We start from the raw sequence: 16,242 nt of genomic DNA on the forward strand, positions 1-16,242 counted from the left end.
GGGGCAGTGTTTCTTTTGTTTCGGACTGCGTTTGTTATATCATCTGTGGTAATTAAAGTAGTAAGAGGGTGATTTGCGTTGATAGCATGATGAGGGCTGGGTTGCAGTTGTCTATTTTCAGGATGTACCTTCCTTGTTATTTGAGATTCTAATCTGCTATTAGGAGCAAGCGGAAGCGGAGGAGTAAATGTGTCTTGGAGAATTTGTGCAAATTCATTTGCCTTTTCGTAATCATTTGTAAGAGCTTGTTGTTGTGAGAGAAGAGGATACGTAGTACTTGTATGTTTTCCTGTAAGCATATGAAATCGTTTCCAGAATTTGCTAGGATGGCTTTCAGCATCAAGGTGATTGCAAGTGTTTATCCACTGACGTTGTTTGTGTGCCTTTATGTAGTTATGGACAGTTCTTATCCATTGACGGTGAACTCGCAGACATTCAGGATTCCTTGTTTGTACGTATTCCCGATAGGCACGACGTGATGCAGTCACTAGATGAAGGTATTTAGGTGGTAATTTAGGTTTAAAACTGTTCACAGTTATCTGTGGTATATGTGTACTTGCTGCTTGTTTGACTTCTGACGTGATGTTTTCTACAGCCTTATCTAGTTCGTTAGAGTTCGTTGGAGGGGTGAAATTTTGAAAGACAGTGGAGAGATCTTCTCGATAACCTTCCCAATTTGCTCTGTTATAATCATAGATCCGCTTTGGAGGAACCTGTTTGTGTTGAGTATAGTGGTGCACTGGTAGAGTTATTTTAATTGGTGCATGATCACTTCCTATCGGTGCTAGAACTTCCATGTTAATTTTGTCAGCTAAGGAAGGTGATACAAAAACTACATCGGGGGTTGTGTTACTCTCTGGACGAGTTGCAGATGGTAAATCTTGAAATATACCTGTAGTATTGTTATCGATGGTAGTGTGGAAAGCTGTTCGTTCTGCATTTGTTCGACTATGTATATTAATATCAGCTAGTATGAAGTAGTGACGGTATATAGAAGCGATATAAAGAAAGAAGTCCGTAGGTAGAGGGCTAGTGGGTCGTATATATACAGTAGCCAATGTCACATTTATACTTTTGAGATAAAGTGTGGCAATAGAATATTCCTGGTATGGTAATTGAGGTGGTAATATATTTGTTCTATAGGGAAATTTTGGCTTGATCCCTAGGGCTACTCCACCACATAATCGTTGCGCCGTTGTAGGACCAGGTGTATGTAGCAAGGAATACCTGGGTATGTAAAGGGGTGTGGCTTTGGGGATACGGGTTTCATTCAGTGCAAAGAAATGAATGTCTTCTTCCAGGAGAAGTTCCTGGAATATAGCTTTATGTTTCGGTAGAGAACGGATGTTCATAAATAGGAAATTATATTGTATATAGCCCGCCATAATTATATAAATAACAGTTAGGTTTCTAAACTTCAGTTTCCAGTGGTACAATTTGAAAATGTACATGTGGACCAGAATATGTAGCGAACAGGTGGACACGAAAAAGAGTCTTAGCTGTCTGTACTATCTGTTGTAATATATGTTGGCGTAGAAATGGGTGGATATTTTGTAGGGTTAATGTTTGAAATCTAAGTAGATCTTCAACAGTCACTGGTTGTTTCAGAGAGTTCTGTGGTGGAGTTGTAGAGTCCATAGTTCTTAATGGTACAGTTAGGTCAGGGCGTGAGGCTTCGGGGTTTGGGCGTGCAGTACAACGGTAACTATATGAGGGATGAGCCTTTTTGCACGTGTTACATTTGGGTGGTGCATTCAGATTTGTGCACTCTTTAGTCGTGTGTTGGCCAGAACAATAGCCACAGATAGGTGTTTCGGGGCAATTTGCCGTAGTGTGGACGTTGTATTTCTGGCAGCGTTCACATCGTAACGGAAGAGGTGCCCTTGAATGCGATGGTTCAACCCTATGTCGTTGGCGATATATATAAGCCCCTTCATGAAGTAAGCGATCGATTGTGCTGGAACAATCTGTTATTACTCGCATCAGGTAAGTTGGTCCGTTGTTGTTTTGGATTCGAACGCATTTTATAACTTCATGCCCTTCCAAACGTAGTTCTTCTAATACTTCTTGGTCAGCGAGTGCTGGATCTACGCCTTTAATAACGACTGACATATGAGGTGGTTTGTTTGGGGGTGGTGATTGTTTGGCAGTTTTGGGTGTCAGTTGGGATAGAGCAGCCTGTGGTCCAAAAATTTCGAACGAAACTTTGTTTCTCAAAGTGGATAGAAATTGCGGATCTCTGGATTTTATAATGATGCCATTTCTGGTGAATATAATTTGTTCTACTTGTGCTCGGGGGAGGTATTTTTGTAATTGTTGAAGGAGTAACTTAGAAGTTCTGTACTTGGGGTCGTAATTTTGTAGTAGGAAGTTGTAGACAGTGGTATTTTCTTCAGTTCGGCCATCAATTTGTGTGGTATCTCTGGGATTTAACTTTGGATTGCATGTTTGTTCGTGGTATTTTTGCTTCTTTTGTTGTTGGAGAGGGGATCGAGAGCGATCCCTAGCCGTCTTTGAATCAGCTGAGGTGCTTCTTGATTTTCCTCGGTCTTGTTTTTGTATGTTCCTGTCTCGAGCGTGTGCACCCCCAACTTGTTGGGGGAGTCCTTTATGCATGGTGAACACAGGGAGGACACCTACCGATACTTATCTTAAAATCAACAAGGCGGAAACAACAATGAGAAACAGAGTGACAAGTGCTGCAAACGGGAATTGCGTGCACAGTTTGCTCCAGATATAACTGGGTGGCAAACACAGGTTGCTCCTGTACAAGCACGTGTTGCAAGCGTGGGTTGCAAAACACGGTTTGCTTCAAAATAAGCAGTATTGATACCTCTAAGTACTGTGCCCTGGAGGATTAGTTACTGGTGACCAGAGCTCCACCGTTGAAAGTTTGGGGCTACAACCTAGTTGCGGCCACCTGAAAAGTGTCGTTCGAGCTAGATATCCCTTCGCAGCAAGGCGTTCAACAATGTACCTCGGAAACACCAAACCACTGTATAGACTGCAATTACCTCCAGTCGTCCGTTCCAAACGTACTGAAATTACAGTCACAGCGAATGTTCCAAGGGGGTTTTCTCTCGACGCACTGACGTTTCCAGGCCACCAATTTTTCCTAGCCTATGTTGCAGTTCAATTCACTGCTCATGGGAACGTGTAGGTTCCGTAGGAAATTGCTGTTTTACTTGTTGAAACATAAAACCTCGTTTTGTGTAATTTTCGTTTCTTAAAACGAGAGAATAAGGATATAAATCCGTGCCGATTTCTAATTTGCGTCATGTGCACGGACCAACGTACACAAATGATAAACCGACAGCAAATTCTGCCATCTCTCGGCCACCATTTCAACTAGTGGGAACTTGTACTTTGGCAACAAATTCCATTTCACGAAGAATTTTCAGTTTACCTGTTCTCATATGCAACACGATTACACTTTCGGGTTTCTCCCACAGGCATGCTTAATAATGTTTCGTAAAGAAACCAAACCGAAGCAAGAAAGCAAATTACCGCAGTTATTTCGGTTGTGACGGGTCACTTTCATGTCATGCGATTCTTGCACGTATATATGTAGTGATGGAATCTCGAAATTTAGTATAGATTGGGCAATAGCCATGAATATAAAACAAGATAGTTCCGTGGAAATTACTTAACGTAATAATTCTCGGCATCAAAGCAAGTTACATTTCGACAATTGTAAATTAGAGAGAAAGAAATAAGTAAAAGGAATTTTGTGTTCCAAAATTTTATTTCATACGCTAACGACTTCTTTTTCACAATGTTACTTCCATACAGGGTTGGCAAATTTGTGTTCTTTTGTTTGTTTTAACATGCTTTTAATGTTGATTTGTCGAAAAGGATATATTTTTTTTAAAAAAATAAAACTTTTAAACAAAATGCCAAGATGACATTTTTTTAAGAATAATGAAAAATAATGTATTTGTAGAACATCCAAGGATTGATTGTGTTCATATTACAAGCAAACGCTTGACTAACTTCTTAAAATACACATTTATGTTAGTCTTAAATCTCGCCTGTACGCTGTTCGAGAAGCTCCAACTAATCCAAAGTTTCCAGGCCCCACTGAGTCCAAGTGGTAACTTCTGATTAATTATCATCGTGAATGGATCTAAATCTTAAACATCTGCATAAATCATAGCCATGAATTTTAAACGTGGCCCACGGTATTCATCACCATATTTGTGTTATTTGATGTACATTTTGAACCACTGAGCAGATTCTAATGCACAATAAAGAGAATGATACTCATTTAAAGAAAACGCGTAGTTACAAAACACACAAATAATCACAAACTATCAAACGTCAAGTATCAAAATGTGTTTTAAACAAATCTTAAAAGAAACATGTTTCAAACGCTTTGTTTAAACATTTGAAATAAACAAAGAAATATGTTTTAAACGGAGAAAACATATTGTTTAAAACACTTTGTTTTGATCATGCTAACTCTATTTCCATACAATCCTCCCTGTGAAGTCATTTCCATGTTCGGCTTCGTTGTGAAATGACAAGAGCATTTGGAAAATTAGCAGCAAGCGCCCATACAGATCCTCCTGCCTGCAAATTTCAGAAAGTGAGAGATTATCAAGCTGAGCAAGAGCACACATTTCCACCTACAGTTTTCGTTGTGTTTGCTAATCGGGCTCAGTTTGTACCAAGCCTTTATAAAAAATAATATTAGACTCGTTTGTTGTTCCCCTCCACGGAAATCTTTAGTAAAAGGCGAAAGATTTTTGCGTATGAAGGGAAACCAGAGTTGTTTCCAGGCCACCAATTTTTCCTAGCCTATGTTGCAGTTCTATTCACTGCTCATGGGAACGTGTAGGTTCCGTAGGAAATTGCTGTTTTACTTGTTGAAACATAAAACCTCGTTTTGTGTGATTTTCGTTTCTTGAAACGAGAGAATAAGGATATAAATCCGTGCCGATTTCTAATTTGCGTCATGTGCACGGACCAACGTACACAAATGATAAACCGACAGCAAATTCTGCCATCTCTCGGCCACCATTCCAACTAGTGGGAATTTGTACTTTGGCAACAAATTCCATTTCACGAAGAATTTTCAGTTTACCTGTTCTCATATACAAGACGATTACACTTTCGGGTTTCTCCCACAGGCATGCTTAATAATGTTTCGTAAACCAAAGCAAGAAAGAAAATTACCGCAGTTATTTCGGTTGTGACGGGTCACTTTCATGTCATGCGATTCTTGCACGTATATATGTAGTGATGGAATCTCGAAATTTAGTATAGATTGGGCAATAGCCATGAATATAAAACAAGATATTTCCGTGGAAATTACTTAACGTAATAATTCTCGGCATCAAAGCAAGTTACATTTCGACAATCGTAAATTAGAGAGAAAGAAATAAGTAAAAGGAATTTTGTGTTCCGAAATTTCCTATCATACGCTAACGACTTCTTTTTCACAATGTTACTTCCATACAGGGTTGGCAAATTTGTGTTCTTTTGTTTGTTTTAACATGCTTTTAATGTTGATTTGTCGAAAAGGATATTTTTTTTTTAAAAAATAAAACTTTTAAACAAAATGCCAAGATGACATTTTTTTAAGAATAATGAAAAATAATATATTTGTAGAACATCCAAGGATTGATTGTGTTCATATTACAAGCAAACGCTTGACTAACTTCTTAAAATACACATTTATGTTAGTCTTAAATCTCGCCTGTACGCTGTTCGAGAAGCTCCAACTAATCCACAGTTTCCAGGCCCCACTGAGTCCAAGTGGTAGCTTCTGATTAATTATCATCGTGAATGGATCTAAATCTTAAACATCTGCATAAATCTTAGCCATGAATTTTAAACGTGGCCCACGGTATTCATCACCATATGTGTGTTATTTGATGTACATTTTGAACCACTGAGCAGATTCTAAAGCACAATGAAGAGAATGATACACATTTAAAGAAAACGCGTAGTTACAAAACACACAAATAAGCACAAACTATCAAACGTCAAGTATCAAAATGTGTTTTAAACAAATCTGAAAAGAAACATGTTTCAAACGCTTTGTTTAAACATTTGAAATAAACAAAGAAATATGTTTTAAACGGAGAAAACATATTGTTTAAAACACTTTGTTTTGATCATGCTAACTCTGTTTCCATACAATCCTCCCTGTGAAGTCATTTCCATGTTCGGCTTCGTTGTGAAATGACAAGAGCATTTGGAAATTTAGCAGCAAGCGCCCATACAGATCCTCCTGCCTGCAAATTTCAGAAGGTGAGAGATTATCAAGCTGAGCAAGAGCACACATTTCTACCTACAGTTTTCGTTGTGTTTGCTAATCGGGCTCAGTTTGTACCAAGCCTTTATAAAAAATAATATTAGACTCGTTTGTTGTTCCCCTCCACGGAAATCTTTAGTAAAAGGCGAAAGATTTTGCGTATGAAGGGAAACCAGAGTTGTTTCCAGGCATGGCATGGCATGGCATGGCATAAATCTGACGTTTTGAAGTTGAGTGTCGAGCTGTTTTGGCCCTTGACTCTATGAAAAGTGTATAAGTGAAGTGTGTGTGGGATTAATGAAAAGTGCCTGTGGCTATACGTGGATCTTGTGTGTGCAACTGTCGCAACACAAGGAATGCTTCATATGGAAATTATGTTTCATGGCCGTGGCATTGGATATGTGTGTCTGAAGGGATTTGCTGTTCCCATATGTTCTATTTCCGGATTTGTATGTCTCGGCAGGGTTTGCCAGAATTTTTGGTGAGCGTCTCGAAGCTGCTGGATCACTGGAGTTAATTCCAGATCCTCCAAAACTTGGGTGCTGCGTGTATAGATGTCGTGGCCTGAGATTATCCGAGCTGCTTTGCTTTGCACCCGTTCCAATCGTTTAAGATGTGAATAGGCGGCATGCTGCCAGGCTGGGCCCGCGTAGGTCAAAGTTGGAATGATGTACATCTGGAGTAGATGTAGCCTCGTCTGTAGTGTGAGTTCCGGACATGTGAACATAACGAAAAGTGCAAATACTTTTCGTAGTCCTCTGTTGGCCACATCTTGGATGTGAGAGGCAAACGTGAGTCCTCGATCTAGGGTGACCCCTAGATATTTGACTTTGTCTTCATGTGGCACTGCTTGTCCGTAATATGAAAGTTGTCTGAGTTCATACTTTCTTCTTTTTGTGTGGATGACACATACACTTTTCCCGGTGTTCACCTTCAGACGCCATTTGCGAGCCCACGCTTGGAACTCATCGAGTTGTTGTTGAAGGTAGCGGTAGCATAAGGCTATTCGACGACTGGCTGCAAAAAATGCGGTGTCGTCAGCATATGTGGCTTGGAAACATCTCTCTGAAGTTGGGACATCTGCTGTATATAGCGTGTACAATAGTGGAGAGAGTACTGCTCCTTGAGGTACACCTGCTAATATGAGCCGGGTTTGGGACGTTGCACCTGAGAAGGAGACAAAGAAACTGCGTTTGCTCAGGTAAGATTGGAGGAGTCGGACATAGCAATCCAGGAAACCTTGCCTTCCAGGCCACGATTTTTTCCTAGCCTATGTTGCAGTTCTATTCACTGCTCATGGGAACGTGTAGGTTCCGTAGGAAATTGCTGTTTTACTTGTTGAAACATAAAACCTCGTTTTGTGTGATTTTCGTTTCTTAAAAAGAGAAAATAAGGATATAAATCCGTGCCGATTTCTAATTTGCGTCATGTGCACGGACCAACGTACACAAATGATAAACCGACAGCAAATTCTGCCATCTCTCGGCCCCCATTTCAACTAGTGGGAACTTGTACTTTGGCAACAAATTCCATTTCACGAAGAATTTTCAGTTTACCTGTTCTCATATACAAGACGATTACACTTTCGGGTTTCTCCCACAGGCATGCTTAATAATGTTTCGTAAAGAAACCAAACCGAAGCAAGAAAGAAAATTACCGCAGATATTTCGGTTGTGACGGGTCACTTTAATGTCATGCGATTCTTGCACGTATATATGTAGTGATCGAATCTCGAAATTTACTATAGATTGGGCAATAGCCATGAATATAAAACAAGATAGTTCCGTGGAAATTACTTAACGTAATAATTCTCGGCATCAAAGCAAGTTATATTTCGACAATTGTAAATGAGAGAGAAAGAAATAAGTAAAAGGAATTTTGTGTTCCAAAATTTCCTATCATACGCTAACGACTCCTTTTTCACAATGTTACTTCCATACAGGGTTGGCAAATTTGTGTTCTTTTGTTTGTTTTAACATGCTTTTAATGTTGATTTGTCGAAAAGGATATATTTTTTTTAAAAAATAAAACTTTTAAACAAAATGCCAAGATGACATTTTTTTAAGAATAATGAAAAATAATGTATCTGTAGAACATCCAAGGATTGATTGTGTTCATATTACAAGCAAACGCTTGACTAACTTCTTAAAATACACATTTATGTTAGTCTTAAATCTCGCCTATACGCTGTTCGAGAAGCTCCAACTAATCCACAGTTTCCAGGCCCCACTGAGTCCAAGTGGTAGCTTCTGATTAATTATCATCGTGAATGGATCTAAATCTTAAACATCTGCATAAATCATAGCCATGAATTTTAAACGTGGCCCACGGTATTCATCACCATATTTGTGTTATTTGATGTACATTTTGAACCACTGAGAAGATTCTAATGCACAATGAGGAAAATGATACTCATTTAAAGAAAACGCGTAGTTACAAAACACACAAATAATCACAAACTATCAAACGTCATGTATCAAAATGTGTTTTACACAAATCTTAAAAGAAACATGTTTCAAACGCTTTTTTTAAAACATTTGAAATAAACAAAGAAATATGTTTTAAACGAAGAAAACATATTGTTTAAAGCACTTTGTTTTGATCATGCTAACTCTGTTTCCATACAATCCCCCCTGTGAAGTCATTTCCATGTTCGGCTTCGTTGTGAAATGACAAGAGCATTTGGAAATTTAGCAGCAAGCGCCCATACAGATCCTCCTGCCTGCAAATTTCAGAAGGTGAGAGATTATCAAGCTGAGCAAGAGCACACATTTCCACCTACAGTTTTCGTTGTGTTTGCTAATCGGGCTCAGTTTGTACCAAGCCTTTATAAAAATAATATTAGACTCGTTTGTTGTTCCCCTCCACGTAAATCTTTAGTAAAATGCGAAAGATTTTTGCGTATGAACGGAAACCAGAGTTGTTTCCAGGCCACCAATTTTTCCTAGCCTATGTTGCAGTTCTATTCACTGCTCATGGGAACGTGTAGGTTCCGTAGGAAATTGCTGTTTTACTTGTTGAAACATAAAACCTCGTTTTGTGTGATTTTCGTTTCTTAAAACGAGAGAATAAGGATGTAAATCCGTGCCTATTTCTAATTTGCGTCATGTGCACGGACCAACGTACACAAATGATAAACCGACAGCAAATTCTGCCATCTCTCGGCCACCATTTCAACTAGTGGGAACTTGTACTTTGGCAACAAATTTCATTTCACAAAGAATTTTCAGTTTACCTGTTCTCATATACAAAACTATTACACTTTCGGGTTTCTCCCACAGGCATGCTTAATAATGTTTCGTAAAGAAACCAAACCGAAGCAAGAAAGAAAATTACCGCAGTTATTTCGGTTGTGACGGGTCAATTTAATGTCATGCGATTCTTGCACGTATATATGTAGTGATGGAATCTCGAAATTTAGTATAGATTGGGCAATAGCCATGAATATAAAACAAGATATTTCCGTGGAAATTACTTAACGTAATAATTCTCGGCATCAAAGCAAGTTACATTTCGACAATCGTAAATTAGAGAGAAAGAAATAAGTAAAAGGAATTTTGTGTTCCGAAATTTCCTATCATACGCTAACGACTTCTTTTTCACAATGTTACTTCCATACAGGGTTGGCAAATTTGTGTTCTTTTGTTTGTTTTAACATGCTTTTAATGTTGATTTGTCGAAAAGGATATTTTTTTTTAAAAAAATAAAACTTTTAAACAAAATGCCAAGATGACATTTTTTTAAGAATAATGAAAAATAATATATTTGTAGAACATCCAAGGATTGATTGTGTTCATATTACAAGCAAACGCTTGACTAACTTCTTAAAATACACATTTATGTTAGTCTTAAATCTCGCCTGTACGCTGTTCGAGAAGCTCCAACTAATCCACAGTTTCCAGGCCCCACTGAGTCCAAGTGGTAGCTTCTGATTAATTATCATCGTGAATGGATCTAAATCTTAAACATCTGCATAAATCTTAGCCATGAATTTTAAACGTGGCCCACGGTATTCATCACCATATGTGTGTTATTTGATGTACATTTTGAACCACTGAGCAGATTCTAAAGCACAATGAAGAGAATGATACACATTTAAAGAAAACGCGTAGTTACAAAACACACAAATAAGCACAAACTATCAAACGTCAAGTATCAAAATGTGTTTTAAACAAATCTGAAAAGAAACATGTTTCAAACGCTTTGTTTAAACATTTGAAATAAACAAAGAAATATGTTTTAAACGGAGAAAACATATTGTTTAAAACACTTTGTTTTGATCATGCTAACTCTGTTTCCATACAATCCTCCCTGTGAAGTCATTTCCATGTTCGGCTTCGTTGTGAAATGACAAGAGCATTTGGAAATTTAGCAGCAAGCGCCCATACAGATCCTCCTGCCTGCAAATTTCAGAAGGTGAGAGATTATCAAGCTGAGCAAGAGCACACATTTCTACCTACAGTTTTCGTTGTGTTTGCTAATCGGGCTCAGTTTGTACCAAGCCTTTATAAAAAATAATATTAGACTCGTTTGTTGTTCCCCTCCACGGAAATCTTTAGTAAAAGGCGAAAGATTTTGCGTATGAAGGGAAACCAGAGTTGTTTCCAGGCCACGATTTTTTTCTAGCCTATGTTGCAGTTCTATTCACTGCTCATGGGAACGTGTAGGTTCCGTAGGAAATTGCTGTTTTACTTGTTGAAACATAAAACCTCGTTTTGTGTGATTTTCGTTTCTTAAAAAGAGAAAATAAGGATATAAATCCGTGCCGATTTCTAATTTGCGTCATGTGCACGGACCAACGTACACAAATGATAAACCGACAGCAAATTCTGCCATCTCTCGGCCCCCATTTCAACTAGTGGGAACTTGTACTTTGGCAACAAATTCCATTTCACGAAGAATTTTCAGTTTACCTGTTCTCATATACAAGACGATTACACTTTCGGGTTTCTCCCACAGGCATGCTTAATAATGTTTCGTAAAGAAACCAAACCGAAGCAAGAAAGAAAATTACCGCAGATATTTCGGTTGTGACGGGTCACTTTAATGTCATGCGATTCTTGCACGTATATATGTAGTGATCGAATCTCGAAATTTACTATAGATTGGGCAATAGCCATGAATATAAAACAAGATAGTTCCGTGGAAATTACTTAACGTAATAATTCTCGGCATCAAAGCAAGTTATATTTCGACAATTGTAAATGAGAGAGAAAGAAATAAGTAAAAGGAATTTTGTGTTCCAAAATTTCCTATCATACGCTAACGACTCCTTTTTCACAATGTTACTTCCATACAGGGTTGGCAAATTTGTGTTCTTTTGTTTGTTTTAACATGCTTTTAATGTTGATTTGTCGAAAAGGATATATTTTTTTTAAAAAATAAAACTTTTAAACAAAATGCCAAGATGACATTTTTTTAAGAATAATGAAAAATAATGTATTTGTGGAACATCCAAGGATTGATTGTGTTCATATTACAAGCAAACGCTTGACTAACTTCTTAAATACACATTTATGTTAGTCTTAAATCTCGCCTGTACGCTGTTCGAGAAGCTCCAACTAATCCAAAGTTTCCAGGCCCCACTGAGTCCAAGTGGTAACTTCTGATTAATTATCATCGTGAATGGATCTAAATCTTAAACATCTGCATAAATCATAGCCATGAATTTTAAACGTGGCCCACGGTATTCATCACCATATGTGTGTTATTTGATGTACATTTTGAACCACTGAGCAGATTCTAATGCACAATAAAGAGAATGATACTCATTTAAAGAAAACGCGTAGTTACAAAACACACAAATAATCACAAACTATCAAACGTCAAGTATCAAAATGTGTTTTAAACAAATCTGAAAAGAAACATGTTTCAAACGCTTTGTTTAAACATTTGAAATAAACAAAGAAATATGTTTTAAACGGAGAAAACATATTGTTTAAAACACTTTGTTTTGATCATGCTAACTCTATTTCCATACAATCCTCCCTGTGAAGTCATTTCCATGTTCGGCTTCGTTGTGAAATGACAAGAGCATTTGGAAAATTAGCAGCAAGCGCCCATACAGATCCTCCTGCCTGCAAATTTCAGAAGGTGAGAGATTATCAAGCTGAGCAAGAGCACACATTTCCACCTACAGTTTTCGTTGTGTTTGCTAATCGGGCTCAGTTTGTACCAAGCCTTTATAAAAAATAATATTAGACTCGTTTGTTGTTCCCCTCTACGTAAATCTATAGTAAAATGCGAAAGATTTTTGCGTATGAACGGAAACCAGAGTTGTTTCCAGGCCACCAATTTTTCCTAGCCTATGTTGCAGTTCTATTCACTGCTCATGGGAACGTGTAGGTTCCGTAGGAAATTGCTGTTTTACTTGTTGAAACATAAAACCTCGTTTTGTGTGATTTTCGTTTCTTAAAACGAGAGAATAAGGATATAAATCCGTGCCGATTTCTAATTTGCGTCATGTGCAGGGACCAACGTACACAAATGATAAACCGACAGCAAATTCTGCCATCTCTCGGCCACCATTTCAACTAGTGGGAACTTGAACTTTGGCAACAAATTCCATTTCACAAAGAATTTTCAGTTTACCTGTTCTCATATACAAGACTATTACACTTTCGGGTTTCTCCCACAGGCATGCTTAATAATGTTTCGTAAAGAAACCAAACCGAAGCAAGAAAGAAAATTACCGCAGTTATTTCGGTTGTGACGGTTCACTTTCATGTCATGCGATTCTTGCACGTATATATGTAGTGATGAAATCTCGAAATTTAGTATAGATTGGGCAATAGCCATGAATATAAAACAAGATAGTTCCGTGGAAATTACTTAACGTAATAATTCTCGGCATCAAAGCAAGTTACATTTCGACAATTGTAAATTAGAGAGAAAGAAATAAGTAAAAGGAATTTTGTGTTCCAAAATTTCCTATCATACGCTAACGACTCCTTTTTCACAATGTTACTTCCATACAGGGTTGGCAAATTTGTGTTCCTTTGTTTGTTTTAACATGCTTTTAATGTTGATTTGTCGAAAAGGATATATTTTTTTAAAAAAATAAAACTTTTAAACAAAATGCCAAGATGACATTTTTTTAAGAATAATGAAAAATAATGTATCTGTAGAACATCCAAGGATTGATTGTGTTCATATTACAAGCAAACGCTTGACTAACTTCTTAAAATACACATTTATGTTAGTCTTAAATCTCGCCTATACGCTGTTCGAGAAGCTCCAACTAATCCACAGTTTCCAGGCCCCACTGAGTCCAAGTGGTAGCTTCTGATTAATTATCATCGTGAATGGATCTAAATCTTAAACATCTGCATAAATCATAGCCATGAATTTTAAACGTGGGCCACGGTATTCATCACCATATGTGTGTTATTTGATGTACATTTTGAACCACTGAGCAGATTCTAATGCACAATGAAGAGAATGATACTCATTTAAAGAAAACGCGTAGTTACAAAACACACAAATAATCATAAACTATCAAACGTCATGTATCAAAATGTGTTTTAAACAAATCTGAAAAGAAACCTGTTTCAAACGCTTTGTTTAAACATTTGAAATAAACAAAGAAATATGTTTTAACGAAGAAAACATATTGTTTAAAGCACTTTGTTTTGATCATGCTAACTCTGTTTCCATACAATCCCCCCTGTGAAGTCATTTCCATGTTCGGCTTCGTTGTGAAATGACAAGAGCATTTGGAAATTTAGCAGCAAGCGCACATACAGATCCTCCTGCATGCAAATTTCAGAAGGTGAGAGATTATCAAGCTGAGCAAGAGCACACATTTCCACCTACAGTTTTCGTTGTGTTTGCTAATCGGGCTCAGTTTGTACCAAGCCTTTATAAAAAATAATATTAGACTCGTTTGTTGTTCCCCTCCACGTAAATCTTTAGTAAAAGGCGAAAGATTTTTGCGTATGAACGGAAACCAGAGTTGTTTCCAGGCCACCAATTTTTCCTAGCCTATGTTGCAGTTCTATTCACTGCTCATGGGAACGTGTAGGTTCCGTAGGAAATTGCTGTTTTACTTGTTGAAACATAAAACCTCGTTTTGTGTGATTTTCGTTTCTTAAAACGAGAGAATAAGGATATAAATCCGTGCCGATTTCTAATTTGCGTCATGTGCACGGACCAACGTACACAAATGATAAACCGACAGCAAATTCTGCCATCTCTCGGCCACCATTTCAACTAGTGGGAACTTGAACTTTGGCAACAAATTCCATTTCACGAAGAATTTTCAGTTTACCTGTTCTCATATGCAAGACTATTACACTTTCGGGTTTCTCCCACAGGCATGCTTAATAATGTTTCGTAAAGAAACCAAACCGAAGCAAGAAAGAAAATTACCGCAGTTATTTCGGTTGTGACGGTTCACTTTCATGTCATGCGATTCTTGCACGTATATATGTAGTGATGAAATCTCGAAATTTAGTATAGATTGGGCAATAGCTATGAATATAAAACAAGATAGTTCCGTGGAAATTACTTAACGTAATAAATCTCGGCATCAAAGCAAGTTACATTTCGACAATTGTAAATTAGAGAGAAAGAAATAAGTAAAAGGAATTTTGTGTTCCAAAATTTCCTATCATACGCTAACGACTCCTTTTTCACAATGTTACTTCCATACAGGGTTGGCAAATTTGTGTTCCTTTGTTTGTTTTAACATGCTTTTAATGTTGATTTGTCGAAAAGGATATATTTTTTTAAAAAAATAAAACTTTTAAACAAAATGCCAAGATGACATTTTTTTAAGAATAATGAAAAATAATGTATCTGTAGAACATCCAAGGATTGATTGTGTTCATATTACAAGCAAACGCTTGACTAACTTCTTAAAATACACATTTATGTTAGTCTTAAATCTCGCCTATACGCTGTTCGAGAAGCTCCAACTAATCCACAGTTTCCAGGCCCCACTGAGTCCAAGTGGTAGCTTCTGATTAATTATCATCGTGAATGGATCTAAATCTTAAACATCTGCATAAATCATAGCCATGAATTTTAAACGTGGGCCACGGTATTCATCACCATATGTGTGTTATTTGATGTACATTTTGAACCACTGAGCAGATTCTAATGCACAATGAAGAGAATGATACTCATTTAAAGAAAACGCGTAGTTACAAAACACACAAATAATCATAAACTATCAAACGTCATGTATCAAAATGTGTTTTAAACAAATCTTAAAAGAAACATGTTTCAAACGCTTTGTTTAAACATTTGAAATAAACAAAGAAATATGTTTTAAACGAAGAAAACATATTGTTTAAAGCACTTTGTTTTGATCATGCTAACTCTGTTTCCATACAATCCCCCCTGTGAAGTCATTTCCATGTTCGGCTTCGTTGTGAAATGACAAGAGCATTTGGAAATTTAGCAGCAAGCGCACATACAGATCCTCCTGCCTGCAAATTTCAGAAGGTGAGAGATTATCAAGCTGAGCAAGAGCACACATTTCCACCTACAGTTTTCGTTGTGTTTGCTAATCGGGCTCAGTTTGTACCAAGCCTTTATAAAAAATAATATTAGACTCGTTTGTTGTTCCCCTCCACGGAAATCTTTAGTAAAAGGCGAAAGATTTTTGCGTATGAAGGGAAACCAGAGTTGTTTCCATGCCTTTTTTTTTTTTTTTTTTTTTTTCGTTCATCCGTTTAGAGGGTTATGTCCCTCTCTTCGGTACGTGCTGATACTTTTAAATATATAATAATAATAATAGATAGGCTAAGTGCACTTTTTCTATTTTTGGAATTATGAAATGAACACTAACCTGGTCTTGAAATGACCTTGGATTTTCATGCTATATTATATAACACCCTACTTTCATTCTTATGTTAGTAAATAAATACCCTTTCTTGTAGTTTGATTATTAGTTGCAATATGAAGGGTATAAATGTGGTCGTAGTTGTGGTGGATGATGAATGGTGTATAGTACATAATCAGGATGTCTGGGC

At 37.2% G+C, this 16,242-nt stretch overlaps 7 non-coding genes across 7 annotated transcripts; all 7 read right to left on the reverse strand.

The window, feature by feature from the left end:
- Window positions 1-4,656: 4,656 nt before the first annotated feature.
- Window positions 4,657-4,774, reverse strand: LOC145997535 (U5 spliceosomal RNA). Its single transcript, XR_014442938.1, has one exon. It is a non-coding gene; the product is annotated as a U5 spliceosomal RNA (small nuclear RNA).
- A 1,552-nt stretch (window positions 4,775-6,326) lies between these two features.
- On the reverse strand, window positions 6,327-6,443 carry LOC145997789 (U5 spliceosomal RNA). The gene has a single exon (XR_014443181.1). It is a non-coding gene; the product is annotated as a U5 spliceosomal RNA (small nuclear RNA).
- A 2,624-nt stretch (window positions 6,444-9,067) lies between these two features.
- On the reverse strand, window positions 9,068-9,185 carry LOC145997852 (U5 spliceosomal RNA). Its single transcript, XR_014443240.1, has one exon. It is a non-coding gene; the product is annotated as a U5 spliceosomal RNA (small nuclear RNA).
- A 1,561-nt stretch (window positions 9,186-10,746) lies between these two features.
- Window positions 10,747-10,863, reverse strand: LOC145997791 (U5 spliceosomal RNA). The gene has a single exon (XR_014443182.1). It is a non-coding gene; the product is annotated as a U5 spliceosomal RNA (small nuclear RNA).
- Window positions 10,864-12,423: 1,560 nt separating this feature from the next.
- LOC145997871 (U5 spliceosomal RNA) lies at window positions 12,424-12,541 on the reverse strand. The gene has a single exon (XR_014443257.1). It is a non-coding gene; the product is annotated as a U5 spliceosomal RNA (small nuclear RNA).
- Window positions 12,542-14,101: 1,560 nt separating this feature from the next.
- LOC145997815 (U5 spliceosomal RNA) lies at window positions 14,102-14,219 on the reverse strand. Its single transcript, XR_014443205.1, has one exon. It is a non-coding gene; the product is annotated as a U5 spliceosomal RNA (small nuclear RNA).
- A 1,561-nt stretch (window positions 14,220-15,780) lies between these two features.
- On the reverse strand, window positions 15,781-15,898 carry LOC145997536 (U5 spliceosomal RNA). The gene has a single exon (XR_014442939.1). It is a non-coding gene; the product is annotated as a U5 spliceosomal RNA (small nuclear RNA).
- Between the last annotated feature and the right edge of the window lie 344 nt (window positions 15,899-16,242).

Source organism: Lepisma saccharinum, chromosome 13, assembly GCF_977018435.1.
Source record: "Lepisma saccharinum chromosome 13, izLepSacc3.1, whole genome shotgun sequence".
Lineage (NCBI taxonomy): Eukaryota > Metazoa > Arthropoda > Insecta > Zygentoma > Lepismatidae > Lepisma > Lepisma saccharinum.